Source organism: Calonectris borealis, chromosome 3 (genome assembly GCF_964195595.1).
Source record: "Calonectris borealis chromosome 3, bCalBor7.hap1.2, whole genome shotgun sequence".
NCBI classification, from domain to species: domain Eukaryota; kingdom Metazoa; phylum Chordata; class Aves; order Procellariiformes; family Procellariidae; genus Calonectris; species Calonectris borealis.
In genome coordinates this window covers 64,375,911-64,397,213 of record NC_134314.1, presented here as the reverse complement: position 1 = coordinate 64,397,213, position 21,303 = coordinate 64,375,911, and the positions used below count along the sequence as shown (strand labels likewise).

General features: G+C 41.8%; 1 long non-coding RNA gene across 2 annotated transcripts in view; it reads right to left on the bottom strand.

Annotated features, from left to right (window-relative positions):
• Nucleotides 1–89: 89 nt before the first annotated feature.
• LOC142080467 (uncharacterized) overlaps nucleotides 90–21,303 on the bottom strand; it is a 39,359-nt gene continuing 18,145 nt past the window's right edge. Inside the window, exons 1-4 of one of the 2 annotated variants that reach the window (XR_012672991.1) lie at nucleotides 12,931–19,302; nucleotides 9,636–9,707; nucleotides 4,535–4,591; nucleotides 90–2,753 (exon numbers count right to left, since the gene is read on the bottom strand). This is a non-coding gene — a long non-coding RNA (uncharacterized LOC142080467). Of the gene's footprint in view, nucleotides 2,754–4,534; nucleotides 4,592–9,635; nucleotides 9,708–12,930; nucleotides 19,303–21,303 lie in introns of those variants that run through there. The other variant, XR_012672990.1, reaches the window with a different exon arrangement.

Here is a 21,303-nt window from a genome sequence, read left to right as displayed (position 1 = left end):
CATTGCTCTGGTAATAGAAATCAGAATTAAAACCAGTGGAAAATGTGAGTAAAATGAAACAATATGAGAATCTTAAAAAAAAGCTGCCATTTACAAACTAATTTGAAAAAAAAATAGTTTCCTTTCTACTGTGAAATCTGTAAGAATAGGTAATACATCATTTCTTGGCAGTATTTGGTATTTGTCTATTTATATATGGTTTTGATCGTTAAATAAAAATGGCTGATAATCTCAGTTGTGGATATCTCTATGCCTCCTATGACCAAGCAAAAGAACACAGCTGATAAAATAACATAAAATGAGCTATCTGGAATGTATCATGCCATATTTCTTTCTGAAATCCATTTACTTCTGAGGAATTGTGGTGGGAATGAATCTACCTCCATTCAGTTTAGTAAATCTGAGCATAACTAAAAGCACAGTCTGTATAACATGTGGCAATCTGTATATCATGTGGATGTATGAAGTTCATGTGATTATTGTACTTATTACTATGAATAAGATGAACAAGTTCTTTTGCCACACTGACCGAGATTAGAATATTAATATATTTATAAGATGTTGACACGTACTGCAGCTGTCATGAGTAGTGGCTGTAAAATATGGCCCCTTTCTTCTGACTGTGCTTGAAATTTCTTACATCGAAAATGAGGAGCCCTGTGATGTCCCCCAAGTTTGCTTGCTGTAGCACTACAGTGGAACATTTGCTGATACATTAGATACTGTCATGATGAAACTTAAACTACAGTCTGCCAAGAACAGAGGTTGCCAGCTCAATCTTCTGATAAGTACAGCTGATTTGCTTCTATACAGCAATGGAAAATATGCAAATTCACAGGGTGACTAATTACCCCTTGGGAAAACTTAAGCAACTGGCCTGAACTGTCCTGTAATTAAAACCATCCAGATAATGTAAATAATTGTCTTGTAAACATTTTGCATTGGAAACTTTCTGCAACTACTTATTCTGTGGCCTGCCTTTGTATTTGCTAAACTCTTCAATGCATTTTAAGCTCATTAAGGTTTAGCTCCTGCCAAGGACTTTCTGTCCCAAGTCACCCAGTCCTCACAGGTGGCCGTCCTGGCTGAACTATAACACTGCTAACTATTCATAGCCGAGGGGACAGCACGTCACATGTCTGTGCTCCCCAGCATCAGCAAAACCGGCAGCGAGAGAAGGGCAGCCTGACTTTTCAGAAGCACCTGAAACGTCAGCTGAAACTGCTGAGAGCTGGAGATGTAGTAATGGGGGGCAATAAACGTGGGGAAGGGTGGGGGCTTGGGGTGCACATATATGAAAAGCCAGGGTACTAGGTGTAATTAAAGCCAGTTGCTTGTTACTTGTTTTGTAAAAGTTCGTGCTTTGTTTTCTTGCCCCATTTTTATCTGAAAGTGTCCCTCCAAAAATGTTAATAAAATAGTGAATCAAAAGACTCTTAGCCTCAGTTAGATTTCTAATCTAAAGAGTAACAAACTCTGTATGTGTGTGGAGGGAACTGTAAATAAGTACTTTTATCGCATGAAATAACAGAGGTGATTCCAGTTCTTTGTAGGATGGGCTCAGTGATGCTGGGTAAATTGCTTTTACTAAAGATTTGTCATTGATCACAATATTTCCCTATGTGACATGTTCTAGGCATCTCTTACCAGGCGCTGAAACATGAAAGTCCAGGTTGCTTCCTTCCAGCTTCCCCAGCTCTTCCCCTCCCAGTATGAGAACAAATTCATTGGTGACTGTAGAGACTCTTGATTCTCCCAGTGATGACTTGCAGAGCTCATTTGTTAGCTCATGAGCTACTAAATAATATTGCCCTTGGAAGGGGATTTGGCTTGTGCAGAATGAGAGCCACTAGATGAGGAGGAAAAAATGTAATATTCAGTAGCTGCTCACCAAGTGAGCATCACATATTTCAGGCCCTGAGTGAGGCGAGGGCCAGTGTAATCTGTAGCTGTAATCAAAAAAATCTTTGCCATAAGAAAGGATAGAAAACTGTAATTCTGGAATTTGCTGGTTTCTTGAACACTTGAGTTTGCAGCACAGTATCTGTATGTGTGCATGCATGTGTGCCTGTGTGTTTTGTACCAGAGATTGGTCACAAGAGAGCAGTGAATTGAAATTCCAATTGCATGGGAGTTCAGCCAGATCTATGTTCAGTAATGAACTTGAATCTTCATAACAGGCAAACAGTTGGACTGAAAGACATCATGTTGTGTGGTGCTCGGAATTCAGTCCTGAATCTGAATGCAGCTGAGCTGTGGAGCTTCAGTTTGCCTCACATATGAAGTAAATGCAGTTTCAGGAAGTCACTGGTTGATGGTCCAGAAGGTTAGTCCTTTGTTTACCCACAGAAAAGGTACAGGAGAGACCCACACACAGATTTCCTTTTACATTATGCTGAGGCATCCCCTTCTCCAAAACTGCTAGTTAGTTTGGCTGGGAGTAGACATATCCCAGAAAAAAGGGTTGGGGAAGATCAGGGTTTGTGATTTGCCTTCGTTCCCAGCCTTTTTGAACAAGGTCTCAGCAGAGCCTTTCAGAAAGTTTGAAATGTTGTCGGCTGGGAGCTGCTCTTTTGCTGAAGCTCAGCTGCCAAAACGAATTGCTACCTACCAGTATCCTCCATCAGCATTTCCAAAACTTTTGACAGAACTTACCACAACTGCAAAATGGGGCAGAGGAGCAGGACAGGGACATTTTTTCCTATTCTAACTGTTCATATTGCTATTTCTTCAGTCTCAGTGCAAGGAATAGTCTGTAATGTAGAGTCAGAGAAGAGAAAGTAGCCTTTTACCACAACCCAAGATGGGACAAAGACCCTCTTATCACATCCTATGAGCGGATGAATCACTCACTAGAAGCGCATCACTGCCTGAATAGGGACCCTAGGCTAGCTGCCTAATTTTTAATGGCTGGCATTACAGGAGCTGAATCCAATCCCATCTGTTAAATGTTTCTCTCTACAGACTCTCTGCAGGTGGCTTTAATAGCACTAGCATGTTATTCCGAGGACTTATGGTGAACCCAAGTTGAGTAAAAAGCCCTCCTAGGAGGTTGACCTGGAGCTGTCTCAATAGGCTTAGGTTGTTCTAGCACCACTGATGTGAGCCTAGTGTCAGAGGTGGACTTTCAAAGTCCGACTTCACTTCTTTTGTAGTCCATAACTTTTTATGTGCTGGATCTCGATCTCACTGCATTGTCTCCCTCTCAGGAATTTTCATTTAGAAATATTTCTACTGAATGTAATCTCCAAGGCAAGAGTTATATATTTGCTTTTCAAATTGATAAAAGCTAGCTTTCTGCAGAATTTGTGAAACAGAGATGGATCCAACCCCGAGCCAAACGACAGAGCACAGACACCACAGCACTTTACACTGTCAAATGGTATCCCTCCAGCCTCTCCTAAACCAGGTGGGGGACACTGAAGTCCTTTCAGTTCCACCTCTAGATCTGTGCTTGGTTAAAAACAGAAACAGTAGAAGTAAAGCAAAGGAAGTAGTTGCAGTTTGGGCTACCAGAAGTATGTATAAAGGGCGTTTGTTAGCATTAGATACTTTTCCAGTCCAGGGCACAGAGAAAAGATGAAAATGTCTCAGAAGAAACTCAGTTTCTGTTCCTCTGTCTCTCCTGCTGGTCGCCAAATGTTGTGGAAGTCTGCCTGAGGCTCTGTAACACTAAAACCATTATCTTTCTAAATCTGGGGCAGCTGAAGTTGCATTCATATGTTCATTAGAGCTATTCTGGCAATAGAAAATGAAAGATTCTGAGGTTAGATTACATCAGAGAAGAGTCCTTTTTCATTCTCACAGTACCACTGAGGTTATATCAACATGGCAGGTTGCCCGTTCTCATGTTAAGTTAAACCAAGGAGAGCTGCATACTATGACAATGAAATACCTCCCGGTACCCTAGCTGTTTCACTTAAAACCACCTGGCTAATCTGCTCTGCACTCTCTGCCTGTAGAAGTCCTTACAATGGAAAAAGAGCAGGCTCTGCCCGTGCTGCAGGAATTCTCCTGGACCGCTGGCTACCACCTAGAGAGCTGAACAAAGGGCCTGTTAAAACTCATCTCGTTTCTGGTTTTTGGGGAGGCCACACAAGTACTGCAGAAACAGTTAAATCACTGTTAAATTGCCAAAACGTAATACAGTATCATCCTTCAAAAGTGATTTTTCATGTATCCAGAAAACTATACCTTCTTCGTCTCAGATATATTTTCCCAGATAGAAAGGAAACATGTTTCTGAATACTTGCAGTGTAAGGTTTGTTTAGTTTTCTTTTCTTTTCTTTTGCATTTTCTTTATTTGCCATATGTCTTGCTATCATGTTTTGAAATTATATTCTTTATCAATCTCATTGCCACGGAGTTTGAAAACCCAAGAAAAAGATTAAGTCTCCTTAGTGTCAGGCAATATAATAACACAGGGGAAAAAAAGAGGGGGGGTGTGTTTTACAAAGATCTATAAAGTAACTGAAAATTGAGAGGCAAAAGATGAATACATCCAGAATAACTGGTCCAATAACACAGTACTCACCAACATGTCTTGGATAATTGCCCCAGCACATCAGCAGCTTAGCCATTGCCAAGTTTTCTGCAAAAAAATATTTACATGGGAATCTGAAGAACAGTTTCTTGTGATTGTTTATGGAGAACTTCCTAGTGCTAACTACCTAATGCAAAGGGTAGCATGAAGTAAATAATAAAAGTTCTCATTTCCAAGCAAATGCAAATCAAAGAGGAAGGACCTGGGTAGTCAGTGGATGACAGAAATGTTGAGAAGGGAAGGAGTCAGATAGGAGGGGGAGTGGGGCAAACTAGAGAGAGAAGAAATGAAAGAGGAGAAGCTGATTATTACAGCCTGGGGAGTCTGAGAGAAGAAACGAGCAACAGAAAGACTATCAGGTAGGTCTAGGTGTTTAGCATAGCCAGCAGCTGAAGGGAGCAGGTCACTGTTGAGTTCAACGGTGCCAGATCATGGTAGAAATGAAGCTGGCTATCAAGAAACAATGCAAGAGAGCAATAGGCATGAGATGATGAAGGTGTTAAGGGGACCAGACATATGAGGTGAAGAGTGCAAGGCTGGAGAGAAGCCAGGGCTGGTGGCAAGGTGAAGAGAGGCCAGGCCATGTGAACGCAGGATGGCAGGGGTATGGGATTTGCGTTTGGCTTGATGGGAGAGAGGAAGAGATTGCAATGGAAAGGGTAAAACACAATCAGAGACACAGAGACGATCACAAAGGAGAAAGGAGAAGTGCAGAGAAAGGGGAGAAATAAGAGAAGAGGGGAATGGTGAGAACTGTTGGTAAATGCCAGGCAGGCAAGGAAGAGGAACATGCTGGAAATCTTTCAGTGGACACACCTGAGAAAGCTGATAGAGGGAACATTCTGCAACAGCAGCGATTTCCTGTGTTTTCCTATTTATAGGTATCTTATTTGAATGACCCAAATAAAATTGCAGTGTTCTCCATCTTACTTTTCTAATACAATATCAACACTTATTTTGTGTGTGGGAAGAAGATGTGCATCACTAAGAAAAAATTATTTCAAACAAGGAAAGTGCATTAGTTTTACCCAGCCCTTGCTGCTTGTCTAGGTACTTGGTATTTCAGAGGTTGTGTCTATTGGAAGAAACAGCCTTTTGTTTGGTGCAGGGGTATCATGTTGAATGGTGCATGGAAAATATTTTTCCTCATAAACACAGCAGGAACTTGCACAATAACTCCTAAGTATTTCATACTTGCATATGAACCAAACCACTGGGCCTGATTCACCACTATACTGCTTCAGTTTTCCACTACATGAAATCTACTGGCACAAGCAGACTTGCATTAGCACAACACTGGAGTAATGCAGGAGAGATTCCCACCTCCTAATTGCATTAGTGGGGCATTTGCTATTGTATAAACTTGTGCGTTCGGAGTTTTAAAGAGATTTCTGGGAACAGTACGTTTATATATGGCTTTTGCTTTTTAAAACAAACAAACAAACAAAAAATTCTCCAGGGCTTAGAAGAACCAAGCTAGGTTGAGAGGAGCAAAAACTGGAATGTGCAGATTTAGAGCCACATTTTTGCCAAAGTGTTTGGTTTTGGCTCATTATAGGCAAAAGTGTAGCCACAAAAACTGAATGCAAATCCACACCATTAATATGCAGATCAGCTCTTGACCAAAAATGACACTGTAAAGAAGAAAACCAAAATTCTAGGGAGACCTCTCAAGCCACTGTGCACTCATGTCTTTCAGAAAGATAATCTAGTCATCAAGCGCACTGTTGGCTTGAACACGCTCAAAACTGCTGCTCTACATGAACCCAGAAGAAGAGGTATGAGAGCATGGCAAGATCTCACTACAGCTGTGACTCAGTATATCACAAACTTCACTCGAAAGGACCACTTTGAAGAGCAGCAGACAACCGAGTCTTTCGCTGCTGTTATTTAGTCTGGCATGTCTTGTCTAAGACTGAGAAGGGGCATGACAATTTTTCTGAGATAAACCATGACCTGAGACCACCCGTTCATTCACCTGTTTTAGGAAGCCGTTTGTTTACAAGCGTACCCTCTGCATACATCACGGGGCTTCACCTTCTCGCTCTGTTACAGATCATTTTATAAGTTTCCTCTTAATACTATTTGTCTTTTGGGTTCGTTGGGCACACGAACACCATTTGGGAGAGGGGTCGCTATGCTGTGTTTGTAAATTCTGCCATGACTCTCTTGTGGCTTATTACCATGTCTGAATACATGCTTAATGCTGGGCAAAGAATAATACAGAGTGCATCGATGCCAAACCAAGAACTGAAACCACACCCCCAACACCCACCAAGTTATGTGATTTAAAACCATATGATTTTAAAGAATAGCCATGCTGAGTTTTTCTTTCTTTTTTTTTTTATTAGTTGAGGATTCAATTTTGGACTTTCCAGTGGTGTGTCTAAAACCTCTTGGCTTTCACTTAAATGAAAGTTGAGATTTCTCAGTAATGATTGGACTTCTGCGGAAGCCTTTAGGAATAATGAATTGTAAGGCTGACCTCTAAAGTCAGCAGAACTAGTTACAACACATCCATACCCTAGAGATGCAATCTGAATTAGAACCAAGTTCTGCTCCAAGCTGTAGTGGTATGAGCGTGGAGTGGCAGACATATAGATTTACTCCACAAAAACTGAACACATATATATACTGAAATGAGAAGATCCAGATGTATTTTATGGTTTTTTTCTGTATTGCTAACTTAAAAAAAAATCTAGAGAAACCGGAATAAATAATGCTATTTTGCAAAAACACAGACTATTTTCCAATTAAAAATGGATTGAGATATTAACCAATGACGTTATCTAGACAAACATTATAAGCTTGAATATAGCCTTGAGCCAATAGTTGTTACATCAGTCTACTCAGGGTGTGTTCACCCCAGGAAATTTAGTGTATTGAAGAGACCCAAGCCAATAAGTTCCACACATTGTGCAGCCCAGTCTAACAGGATTCATTAGCTGGAGGATGCTCCATGCCAGCACTCGGCTGACATGGCTTTTAAGCTTGTAAATGACCTGGCATTTCTGGTTCTGGACCCGGCACAGTGGATACGAACTTGGATGTTTCTGCATCTCCCATACCTTAAGTGTCTGGTTCACAACTTGGGCATCTAAAACAAATTCAACTAATAGTGTCTCTTGCTGTCCTTCACTTACGGTGACTGGATCAGCAGTAGCTGTAGGCCATGGGTCCATATTCCTCTTTATCCCCTTTGGGAAGACCAGACCTGGTGGGAAGCAACCTTTCCAATATTTATGAGTAGATGCCATGGCTAGCTTCTTTGCCAAGGATGCAGTAAGCGAAGAAAACGTCTGGTGCCTTTTATTGTTACTTACATAATGCTAGCTGTATGTTTAACCTAAAATGTGCTCAATATATATGTTGACTTTTAGTTTTATTGCTGTCAATGGCTTTATAATTGGATATATTTATGTAACGTGAGGTATATGCTATCTCCTTCTACATGAAAATCGCCACTGCCCACCATAATATAATATAATATAATATAATATAATATAATATAATATAATATAATATAATATGATATAATATAATATATAATACTGATTCGCAGCTGACACACTGTTGCTTGTTAACCGAGAAACCTCTCCAGAACAAGTCAGATAGAACAGGGAAAAAAGCAGTGAAATAAGGTTGTGTGTGAGCAACAAAAGAGATGCCCAGGCATGGAAGATGAATGCTGATTAGAGAGTAAGTGGAGCTATAAGTGGTTATTTAGAAGCCCCAAGGATTCCTGGCTGCCAATTGTCAGTGCTGAAGACATGTATTGGACGGGACATACGGAGTCAGCTAACGCCTGTGCCAATACTCCACGAACAAGGAACTCGAGCACCGGTAGGTATGCGGCTGGAGGACTGATGAAGTCCATTTGGCTTCTACTGGCTGCCTCATAGCTCGCTGATATTTTCCCTCCCTCTAGTTATAACTTAATCTTTGTCTGCAGAGCTGCTTCCTTTGCACACTATCCTGAATTTATATACCTCTATAAGCAGGATGATTATAACATCCAAAGTGGAATATCTGGCCCTTGGTCCCTCCCCGCAGTGCTGCTGTTCTATGGTGAGGGCAGGGTTCGGTACTAATCGCTTGCAGAGGGGCTGCCAGCTTCAGCCTTTTTCCCAGGTCTTCTTCAAATACATACTTCAAACAGCCTGCATAAATCAGACTGCCTCTAGGCTTACTGTCCAGCCTGCACTTATTTTTCCATTTGTGTTTACTGAAAGCTACAATTGGACACATTAGCCAGCTAAAATGATAAAGTCTTTAGCTCATTCTTGTAGATTTTTTTAATTATTATTTTCTAAGGAATAACCAGGCACTTCTAGCTCTGTCAGGGGAGGTGAATTACAGAGGCAATTCCTTTTCTCCCTTCCTTCCTCTCCCTTCCTGCCCCCCCAAAATAAGAAACAAAATGATTCCTATTAAGGTAACAGGAGATAAAGCAGACCCAATTGCTTTACTGTACTGGCTCAAAGCACACTGCTCTGCACAGAAATTGCCTGGTTTATAGTGCTGTTTGCCTTATGTTGAGGGAGAGGAGATGATAGATCGTCAGAATAAGGTCTTACATAAACTGTAAGCTACCTTCTAAAAGTCATATATAAATGAACCCCATGACAGTTCACATTACAGTTATAAATATAAAAGGGATATAAAAGGCCTGACCTGGCACCCTGACTGGTTTTTGCAAGTGTTATTTTGCATTCCTACAAGTGAAAATCCCCAAACACTGGCCGGAGTCCAGTGATATTTCCCCGTGCCCTGGCTCGCCTCCTTGGCCGGGTTGGAAGCGCGACGGTGCATTGCAATTGGTGGTTTTTCTGAGACCATCCAGCCGGCGAGTGTAGCCAGGGAGCATAACCGGGGATGGCAGCGACTTAGAGCCTTGCTCCAAGGCTCTTGGCAATGCAGGATACACGTGCCCGCAGCACCCTGCGCGCGCACCTCAGCCAGCTGGACACACACAGGCAAACTGAATGTTGAGGAAATGGGGTCGCCCAAGCTGGTGTCATCTCATTTGGGTGGCAAAGAAAATCATCGAGTTAGGGATAAGAAAGCAACTGAAATGCCAGGGCAGCTTTACCTATTCTGGGAGAGGTTCACTTCTTGTTTCAGTGTGGCCTTCTGGACCTGCTTCAGAGTTGTCTTTTTGCATCTGAAAACCAGAGTTTAAGTAGTGTACAGAGAAACGAGTTAGGACTACAGGACTGAGAGGGAGGGAGTCTTACACAATGGTAAAAGCATAGGGCAGGGAGTCCAGAAGGGCGCTTGCAGTGGCACATACCTGATGTTACTGACACCTCTGTGCCTCTCAGTTCCTCCCTGGTAGGGTTGTCACAGACCTTGAGGGACGTAATCATACTGGGGCTTCATTGGAAAACTCCTTGGGGAGCCAATGAGCAAGGCTGTCCTTGAGATATCCTGAGTATCACCCTACCGTGGCAACTCTCAGAGCAACATAGGCCAGCAGTAAGGTGTCTGCACGGGCCACTGCTGCAACTCAGAGAAGAAAAGAGGGCCACAGACCATCATCCGAAGCACTTCTCCAGTGATCTCTCATCCTCCCTCCTCCCACCACAGTTATTGGATTCCTTCACATCCCTTTGACCCAGACAAACACTGGTGCTTTCTATTAATGTCAAGATGTAGTGAGAATCCCAGGTGGCTGCAGTCCTGTCCCCTTCCCCTGAGCCTCAGGGAGACAGTGTGGTCTTTTCTGTAACTCTAGTCTCCCAGCCTCAAAGCAGGCTGGGTTTTTTTATGATTTTATTTACTGATTGTAAGATTCCCACTCCACACCACGCACAGAAGATAAGAAATGCTGTGGGTGTGAGGTTGGAAAGGATTCTTCCCTTGAATATATTCTGTGGAAAGAAAAAAGCCTCCTCAGTGACTCAAGAGCAGCTTCATTGAGCGGAGGGGGAAACACCACTGTTCTGTCTTTCCTAAGAAACTTCTGCTGCCACAGCAGCCAGGACTTCTTGAGAAAGAGGTTGTTTCTGTGTCACAGGAAGAAAGGGTCCTGCAATTTGTCATTAAGGTCAGGACAAGCATCCAGGCCAGAAGTTCTTAACATTTTGTGTTTTATCACTAAGAAAAGAAGGAGAAATGAGTCACTTGTAGTCCAAAATCTAAGAAAAGAGGAAAAAAAACAACCCCAAAACTAATAAAAGCTTTTCCTCGCGCTCTGTACTCCAGTTTCAGATAGGAGGCTCTGTGAGACACCATGTAACTGCAGCTTCAGAGTGGCAGAATTAAGATGACTTGATGAAACCTGCACCACAGACACAAGCTGGAGGGGAAGGAGAAACGGATTGGTTATTTTGATAGACGTGGGGCAACTGTGTCCTGTGGTTCTGTTCAGGAGCTATTTTAGTTTGCCTGTGGAGCAAACAAGGCAGTATCTCTGAGATAAAAAACTCTTTTCCTGTTCCTTCAAACCCAGAAGATTTAAATGTTTAGGAAAAGAGAGAGGAAAAGAAAATTAATGTATACATAGATGAGCCACCCTTTTTGATGGAAAATAAGAAACAAAGCAATACTGGTATTAGGATTAAGGAGTCAAAGTGTGCGTGTGCTAGCACACAGCTCATTTCTGAGACTATCTGAGCTGGAAAGAAGCCTTTGCTCACACCTGTGAGATTTCACAAGGGAGCAGAGAGCACCCAGCTCCGCGCCTTCACCGGCAGGCAGTGCCCCATGACAGTGCTGCATTTTACTTTCCACTGACAGTAGCAACACCCCAGGACAATTCTTCACCAGGCAGTCAGCAGGAAATATATCTTGGTTTGGTCCGGCCACATTACACATACAGTTAATCCAGCTGCAACTCCCATCGCAATTAAAAACTCTGATTTAGATCCGAGGAAGACACTACCTTGCTATTTTAACCACCCACTTCTTTTTACGCTAGCTGTGACACCACGACTCAACTTCCAAACTCTTTTCTGCAGGTCAGACAGGTACCCACGAGGGCAGGGAGCGGCTAACAGGGCTGTCATCACTGGCCGTCCTGGTGCCAGCAGTGGCACCTGCTAGACACCAGTGCGATTTGCTGTCCGTGCCAGCAGGCAGGTGACTGTGTAAGCAGCAGTTCAGTCGGGGAGATGCTGTTGCAAGCTATACTCACTGCTTTCCAGCCACCAGTTTCTCACAACTCTTATCTAAAAGCGCCCTGCGTCAGCAAGGACGCTATAGGTTCAGTGTGACTACAAAATGCATACGCTGCCTGGGTGCCGGGACCTAGCTGCAGTCCCCCAGCCGCGTGGGCGTCTGGTCGGTGGTGAACAAGCCTCGGCACGAGCCCAGTCAGCACTTCTGGAGGCAGATGTAGCTCTTGGGACCAGAGCAAACTTTCTCACCTAACTTGCTGACTCAGGATGCTTCAAGACGGTGATCTCATGTCCCTTTTCTCTAATCCTCTCTTCCCTCTCAGGAAGCAACTGTTTACTGCTAGTCAGTTGGCTAGCTGGTTACACTGCTGGTTTTGAAATCAAAGGCATCATTAGATGTTATGCTCTGCCACAGATCCACTTGTGCTGACCTTCAAAATATTCTCAGCTTAAGGGCCATCTACAATTACAGTCTAGAGAGCCAGTCAGGGATGGCTTTTTTATTCCATAAGAATTCACAGTGATTTGACATCTGTTTCCATTCTGAACTGGAATGAAAATTCAACACACTCAAACTTTCCATGTCACTGAGATTCTTAGTGTTACATCAAGGAAAAAGGTTTTTTTCTATAACGCTGCAGCATTTGCCTTCAGTAATGTTGAAACATTGCAGTATAATGTCAGATAAAATTTATGAAATATTAATATGTTTAATTTAGTGATGCATTTAGATATATTGACTTCATAATGAAACATGAAAATATATCTAAATGAGGAATTTAAAATATTTTGAGTGCATCAAACATAATTGGGAAAATTGAGACAGCATATTTAAAGATGATTTTTGAAATGTAGTGGAATTTAACATATTTCTGCAGCATCATCTTTCTGACAAGAGACATTTTTCTGTCTTCTGTCCAAAAGCTATGGCTGGTTCTAATAATCAGAAGGTGTCCTGATTCAGCTAAATGGAGCATCCTACCCTGCTCCTTAGAGCAACACTTCTAGCTTCCTTTCAGCCACTTGTTCCTTTGCCTGTAGCTTCTGGGGACGGTTTCTGGGTGCAGGATGGTGATCAACAGTTAAGTTGACAGCGCCGGACCCCTCAGTTAAGTGCTGTGACAGACCTTTACAGCTGCCTGCTGCAGCACGCTGCCAAATACCTATCAAGCAAGGGTTCCCAGGTTGCCCGAGTGCCGGCTGTTTCAAAGCGATGTGTGAGCACTGCCCCACACCGAGGGACTCGTCCCAATCCCCTGGACTCACCTAGCAGCAGTTTTGCTGATTCTGCTTTTCCCACTGTTGGCAGTGCTGGTATTTTAAGGAAACCTTTGGGAGCTCCTGTGGCAAGATACATGTTGGGACCATTCAGGCACTCTAATTAGTGCAGAATATGTCTGACTTCAGACCTTTGCTTCAGGGGAAAAAAAAAAACATATTAGGCCAGCATTCAGCACTAGCCTGCACTTTTTTCTAATTAGTTTCTGTTCTATGCTTAAAGTGCGATCTCCTAACTCTGTGGCATTTAACAGTGTGGGCCTCTATCGCCCCAGAGACTGCCTTCCTCTCCTTGAGACATGGCAGCTGGTTGCAGTGAAAGGAGTGAGACACACTTTTTATGGGTAAAAAAAACCCCGGCCTAGTGGCCAGAGAAGAAAATAGAAATGTCGTGAGATTTTCTCTCTGATGGTACCCAGATTGGCTGTCTTTCTGGAAATCCCGGAAGGTTTGTCCATTCTCTTGGACTTTGGGGAAGAAATATATAAGACATGGTTAAAGAAAGTGATTTTGGAAAGTGGTTCTAGGTCATTAGCACTGCATGCTTTGCTGCGTGAATGTTAAACCTTATGAAAGTGCCCAGACTTCTGGACAGGTGCATTTTGTGTAAGTTAGTGTTAAAAGGAGATTAGGAAACAATTCAGATTATGTGGGCTTCCGCTCCCTCTGCAGTGGGGTACCAGATTTATGAAATGCTTCATGCATGACCTCTCATGATGGGTCTCTTGCTGTTTGTACCTTCTTGTTTGCCAAATTGTTTTAAAAAGAGAGCAAAGATGCTTGGCCCTTTTTTTGCCATGGAAGTACTATTACTTATGGTGTTAAGAAGCAGGATATTATTGGAAGAATGTATGAGATCACCACACTGACGTCAACAATATCCAAAAGAAGGAAAAACTGAGACTGGTTCAGGGTTGTGGCAGAGCTCAGAGATAAACTTGTCCAAGCATGAGTGGGGGCATCTCACGTTTTGCATTCAAGGTAGGATATGAAACTAATAACAGGCTAAATCCAAATCCAAGAAGAGATTTAGGCAATGTGAATAAAGTGAGCATCTTTGCATCTGTCTGATACTTAAAGCCTTTTGGAATGTGTTTGTGTATTTTGCATTAAAAATCAATGAATAAAACCCATAAAGGTGGGGACCTCTCTCCCAAGAGATCTCACTGAGATACAGTTATGCTCCTCCAGCTTGTTATCACTCTCCAGCCTTGCGAGGTTCCTCTTGGCCTGACAGTGGCTAATCTTGACCAGGAGACACCCTACCTTACTACTTTTCCTGCCGTGGACCATCTTCTGAGAACGTGGAAGGTGACACTCTGTTCCGCTCAGCCTCAGGAGACCTGAACACACACAGGTCTTTGCCTCCTATGTAAGTGCTTTAATCACAAGCATTCAACAAAAACAGGGGCGACAACATCTCCTCATCCAGGAGCAGCAGCAGGTACGGCTTGTGAGAAAAGAATGAGATGGCTGTCTGTGCTTGAATGGGTGACTCAGGTGCCTAAGTTTTAGAAGTGGCTTCAAAGTATAGTTTCCTCTTTCACTCTGGCATACTATTCAGGATGAGCTGCAGGAAAGCATCTCAGTCCCTGAGAGTGACAGGGTTTCAGATAAATCCCGCTGTTTGCCTCTTGGCTGTCTTACAGGCTCTGGTGTTGTGTGTCCAGTCTCCCTGCCTCTAAACTCCCTGTTTGCGGCACTGGGAAAATAAGTGGGTCAGACAAGGCTGTGAATTCCATTCTCATAGCCAGGACCTTTGAAATTAGAGTGTAACAGTGCGTGGCATCATCATGCCTATATCCCTTGAGTTCTTAGAAGTGGAAAAATAGCCTCCAGATACAAATGCTATCATAAAACAGGTGTGGGAGTGGTAACAAATTTTTTCCCTGCTGACCAGCGTATCTCAAACAGTCATTTCAACTAAGTAAAAAATACCACAAACATTTGGGCACAGTGATAAAGGGAAGCCACTGCAAACACACCCGAACCCAAGAAACAATCATCAGACCCCATCTCCAGACTAGCTGCTCCCGAGCATCAATTTCTCTCCCAGAATTAGAAAGGAAAGAAATTCAAGGGAATAAACCCACATTTTTAGACTGTAAACTTTTTCTGATGTAAATTATTTTTTTGATACTTTGGTACAAAGCTAGCAGAGCAGAAGTTTAAAATGTACAGCTTTATCTTAATATAATATAAATGTTTACTACTTATGAAGACAAACTCTATGTGTTGGGAGTCGCCATTTACAGACTGGACCTCAAACACTTTGTCAGCTGGTATCACTAGAGAAATTGAAGTCTTTTCCTGCAGGGTTCAATTTTTCACCCCCCTTTTCTAGTTTCCTCCTCCTTTGAAATGCTTCATTTTGCACGTTTCTCTTTGTCAAACGTTTTTAAAATGCTTCTGGCAGAAACATTTTACAAGAGGAGAGGATGCCCTGGGCTTCTTCCTGGAAGCTAGGAGACTCTGTGCGTGGGGAGGCTGACGCCAGCTCTGCAAACCTTGTAGGTCTGCATAAAAAAAGTCTTTTTTTGCTCTGAGTAAACAATGGAAATCCATTATTTACAGACTGTATTGTAAACATCTGTGGCAGAGAAGTCTTCTTATTGTATGCCTGTAACGACAGGGGCAAACCCAGCACAGGAAGAAGGAAGGACCAACCCACTTATCAGAATGAGACTTATTTGAATTCATTTTAAAGCCACCAACAAACAACTGATGGTTTAGCTGATGCAGAACATAAACAAATAAGAAATATTCAGGATGCCTACATGACATTCTGGCCCCATCAAAACGAGCAGGAGGTTTGATGTTGGCATTATGGAGTCAAGACTGAGTCTCTAATCTTTTTTTTCCTAACAAAAACCCAGTAAAAATGGCTCAGCTTAAATCGTAGAGAGAGTGGTAAAATTATAGTTTTTTGATCGATTGAGGTACTAGACACACATTTTTTAGAAACATCCAGAATACATAACTATAGAAAAGGCGAAAATATTGTGCTAACTCTAAAAAAGGAAATCCTACGATAACTTTAAGGACCTTGGCAAGGGGCATTTCCACATTGCTACTGGCTGGCTGAGCTCCTGGCTTTAGGTCATCAGTTCTTTCAACTAGTCGTTAGTGCTTTCCACTTCAATTGTTGTCATGGCCTTGTAATTGCACCTAGATAGGGGACGTTGTCCAGCATTGTCTGCCATGTGGCACTGAAGGATCTCCCCCAGGAAATCTGTGGGATTTCCTCTGTGATATGTCGCTCATCCCAACTCTGAGCCTCCAACGAATGTCGGGGCAAATATTTGCTGCCATTTTTGACACAAGACTGAATTTGTAACAAAACAATTTTTTTTTCCCATAAATAACCTCTACTTCAGCTGTTAAAAGCAGCCAGAATTAAAGTTGAGGATTGGTTCTCTCCCTTACTATAAATTTTGTTTTCTCGCAGTTAATGGGTATAATAATTTGTATTTACATATTTGTATCATCAAACCTTTTCCTTGTTTTTATATTATCTGTTGTAGCAAATCCCTTTGCAGACAAAGATATAGTGCGCATCTCCTCTGCCATAACCTTCTTTTCTCTTCTCACACTGATGATCTCACTCCTTCAAGGCTGGTCTCGACCACCAGCCTCTTTTTATGGACTTTAGATAATGCAGACCTTAGTGTAACTGGAGTGGTTGATTACTGTTCCCACCATAAGGTGGGAAAACCTCAGTATGCCTGTGTAGAATTCAATCCCAACTAATGTTTTTTATGACAGCGTAATATTACAGTTGAAATTACTGAAGAAAGCTTACTTTTCCCAATATTCAAGAGAAACAATTCACAGAATGTAGAATAAATGCTATTTCTCACATACTAATATCTCACGTCAGTGGAAAGCTTCTAGGATGCAATAAGAGGTTAGCCTTCAAGAACAGTATATCACAAACTACTCAAGTTTGCCTCAGTCAGAAAAAAATGTTAGTGATACCCTCTATATCAGATAGCAGATATCAGATGGTGCGTGATCACTGGCTAAATCTATTGTTATAAACAATTGTACTTAAAAAAACTAAGCCAAGAGTTTCCCTTCCTCTCATTGTCTGAAATGCAACTCAGAGAAGCAGTCGTACCTTGAAATATACAGAAACATTATTTTATAGTCAAGTCTTTCTGTCATTGCTACTAAGAAAATAGTACTTCTGATGATCATTTCCGCACTTAAGCAAATAACATAACTCTTCTGTAAAAGTTTTCTTTGAAAATACATTGATGGAAAAGTATGACTTTTTCTTTCCTGTACAAAACCTATCACTGGATACTTTCTGTTTTTCACTCAAATGAGATGAAAATTGATTCAATTTGAACATTTTTGTCTTAGGGGGTGGTCATTTTTAGTGTGTCTAATATAATTTTCCTGCTTTCCTGTCTTTTTTTTTCATGAGACTGCAGGGGGGCAAATTAGAGAGGAAAGAGCTGAAAAGCCTCCATGTTACTTTCATTATGATCAACGCATAATTGAATTGAAATTAATTTTTTCATTTAAAGCTCACCAGTTAGAAACTTGTAAACATCAGATTTACTTTTTTTTTAATTATTTATTGCCATCTTTCAGCTAGCAGGGAGTAGTTCTCTGTGATGTCAACCAGGATGTCACAAAAAAGCCTTGACTTCAGCAGAAAAAATTATGAGGTTAGAGTTAAAGAACTTGGATTTTACTACTCTCAGTGAACTATACTATGTCTTATGCAGAATTCCTCCGTACAGCACTCCAAGCTAGGAGTAACATATGAGCCTGTGAGATTTATTTGCCCAAATTCTACTGATCTTTTTTCCTTTCCTGCTGATTTTTTAAGGTAAAGACCCTCCTATATATTTTGCAGAGAGGCTTGATTTACTAAGCACAGATTATTACATGGACAATTATATATGGCACTAGTGAACACACTCGCTCTGTTCATCTTTGGAATAATTCTGTCACACCAGGAGAGGATCTTGCTTAGAGCTGTTAGCCACGAACAATCTCTCCAGCAAACGAGAGTTTCTAGTGACTAACTGGCAAAACAATTATTCTAATTGTACAAGCTAAAAACGGGTCAAGACATCGACTCACAGAAGCTGGAGATGGTTTGGTCATTTAGTCCCTTCCTGTAACCATGTAAGATTTTTCCCTACACAGCATTTCATGCAATGTGTTGTCCTAGGCTGATTTTAAACATCCTAACTTTACAGTTCTCCACTCATTTTGCTGTGGGCTTCTATTCACAGTCTAACAGGCCATAGGAAATCATTGTTGTTATTCAACCTACAATTCCCTTTTTAAGTGTAAATCATGACTTTTGATGCACCCCAATGATTCTGTCTCCTTTCAGCTGATAGACCTCATGGACCTTCTGGGACAACATCATTGAAACCCACCACATTCCTGCTAGCCACGCTGTATGTATTTAGTGCTTCCAAGCAAACCAGAAGTCAGTGTCATCAAATGGGAAGGAAAAGAGGAGAGAGAAAGATAAATTAGTTAAAGAATGCAAGCTTATATCCCTCTTCTTCATAGATTAAAATGTTGCCTCTGTGGCCCACAGTAGCGTTTGCATGTCTTTTAGCTCGATTCTGGTCATAGTCAGACAGACGTTGACTGACCTAAAGCTGTGTAAGTATCAGAAGAAAAGGCCCAACAGGTATCCATGATAATGTCAGCTGCTGCTTTCATTTGCAGAGTTCACAGCTGGTGACCCCTGCTCTTTGCCTAATCCCAAAGGTCCAATTTCTCCAAGCATTTATTTTTAAAATATTAAAGGGAAGGGACAAAAAAAAATGCGGAATGTGTCCTGAACACCCATAGGAAAGGAAATGGTTTAGAGACTGCTGTGGCTGCCAGCAAATTTGCAACGTTGGACTTGAAAAGCCCAGTCGAGGTCTCTGACTACAAGCGAAAAGCTAACACGCTTTGGCATAGACAGTGACGCTGCTGTCCAAAACGGTCCAAGTGGCAGCGTACAAAGCAACGTGTGATGAGAGATTAACATCATGACTTTCCCAGCACCGAAGGGTAGGACTTCACCTTTGAAGGTGCAGCCACCCCAAACTGGGATCCTCCAGTTGTGGGCTGGCAGCCAGGGTGGTGGGCTGCACAGCGACGAGCAGCTTTGCGCCTCTCACTGTCAGCAGTTTGGCTTTGCTGGAAATTGCCATCCTGAACCGTCCTCCACCCCTACATACAAAAAAGTAGGCATATGATTTTCCTGTGCACACTGCTTGTCACAGCCTAAAAGATCCCTTAGAAGAAGCAATTGGGGGTTTGTGTGTTTTCCAGCAGAATAAATGTAAAAGAGAAAATTCAGTGGGTGACGTTTTTTCCTTGTTTTTTTCCTCAGAGTAGTTCTTAAAAGTACAGAAAATGGCCAAATACAGTTCACGTTAATGATGGAAAGCTTTAGGCACTTGTGGCAACTCATATTTAATTGCCTTAATGAAAAGAGAGCAAGAAAAGTTATAACTTTTTCCAGAAATACAGTGATTTTTTTCACTGTTATAGCAGGAATCACTTACATGCTAATTGCACATAAATTATGCAAACCTCCTTCAAATATTAATATTAACATATAATATCATGAGCTTTATGTGAAAACTGAGGAAGGTGATGTTCTTTTGGCATTTTATAAATGCACATTTCTCACCTTAAAATAAAAACCACTAATGATGATCATTTGAACCTAGTTTAATCCATTCTGTTTTCCCTGGCATAACCAAGTGATCTGGTCTTTTAAGGGAGCCTCAGACTGGCACTTGGCTAAGTCTAGCCTAGCAGTCCTGGAAAGGGAGTAAATATAAAGTCAACAGGTGGGAAGCACTTGCTTAACACCAGGCTTGTTAGAAAATATAAAGGTAACCTCAGGTCTGTAGTGAAGAAAGGAAAGGCAGATTTTGCTATGAATTTTTGATACAGACTGGGAAAGCCCTCAGAAAAAGCAGGGAGTACAGCCTAGCCCATGGGAAGAAGAAAAGAATTGGTTGGACTAAGAGTCACAGAAGAGTTTGTGAAGGAAACAGCATGGTTTGTTAGGTTGCTGCCACAGCCCAAAGGAAAGGGGGCAAAAGGAAGGTTTATTCTCCAGAGTGGTGGACAACCTGTTAAAAAGGAGAGGAGAGTGTTTCGTTGGGTGTGGATGTGTGGGAAGAGGGAGCTGGCAGTCAGAGAGCAAAAACCAAAGACTTTGAGGGAGGAGAAGAAACTGGAATTTATCTGGATTCATATAAAATTAATTGGTGGCATGAACTCCTATGGCAACCGTAAGTTTAGGCTGCATTCTGGCTTAGAAATGCTGGTGGGAGCATTTGAGAATGCAGATGGGAAACTGAGGTAGCAAGGGGGCAGAAGAATGCACTGTTGAAGTTGCTGCTGCGGCATGTAGCTCTGCTTCTGTTGTTTTAATGTTTTAATTATATTTTTTAATTATAATTTTTTAAATTATATTTATGACGAGCTCAACCTTACTATCACCGAGGTCAAGGAAACACAGACTTCATCTGGCAGATGTGCTGTAGAATTAAACAAGACAAAGTCATGCTCACTTGGAGCTGAAAATTGGGATGAGAAGTTTGTGTTTACTATTGAAAGCCAGTTTATCCAAAACAAAAATCAGTCTAAGTGTGAGATCTAATGAGGGAGATATAAGAAGTCCATATCCTGGCAAAGACGGAGCACAATGGAATTGGTGTCCTGCCTGATCTTTCGCAAAGCTTTCAGCTCAGATCTGATGGAAAATGCCATTCATCTGTTTTTTGTTACTGCCTAAGGACAGAGGTTTTTCAGGCCCCTTTTCTGCAGCTGACTCACATCCTAGCTGCTTGGTTTTGATCCTTAATGTCAGATTCATAATAACATTATTAATAACATTAATTGATTGTCCTATGGAAGTAGATTTCAATCTAGTAGAGGCAGCATTGGGAGGCATATGGCAAGAAGCCTGCAGCAAACTAATCTACTGCTGACAAAACCCCTCCCATCTCTCAATGTTTTGACTTTGCCAATGCCTTTGTTTTTTGGATCCAGTGCTTGCATACTTCACTTGCATTACGTATATTTAGGGGAGAGTAGGCTTCTGTAATATTTTCTCTGAAATTAAATCCCGCTGCTTTCATTCTGGAAGTGAAAATCCCTGCTAGAAATTCTTTCCAGCCTCTCAGTGCCCTTTATAGGTACCCTGCAGCTGCAACCCCTTCATAACACAGACCCCATGTATTTCGACTCAGCTGTCCAAACACGTGGATGACCTGGACAGTTACAATCACTCAATGCTTTTACTGTCCCGCTTTAGCTTTTTGGAAACAACTCTTCATTTTCTCCTTGTTTGTATCAGGGTAAGTTCGA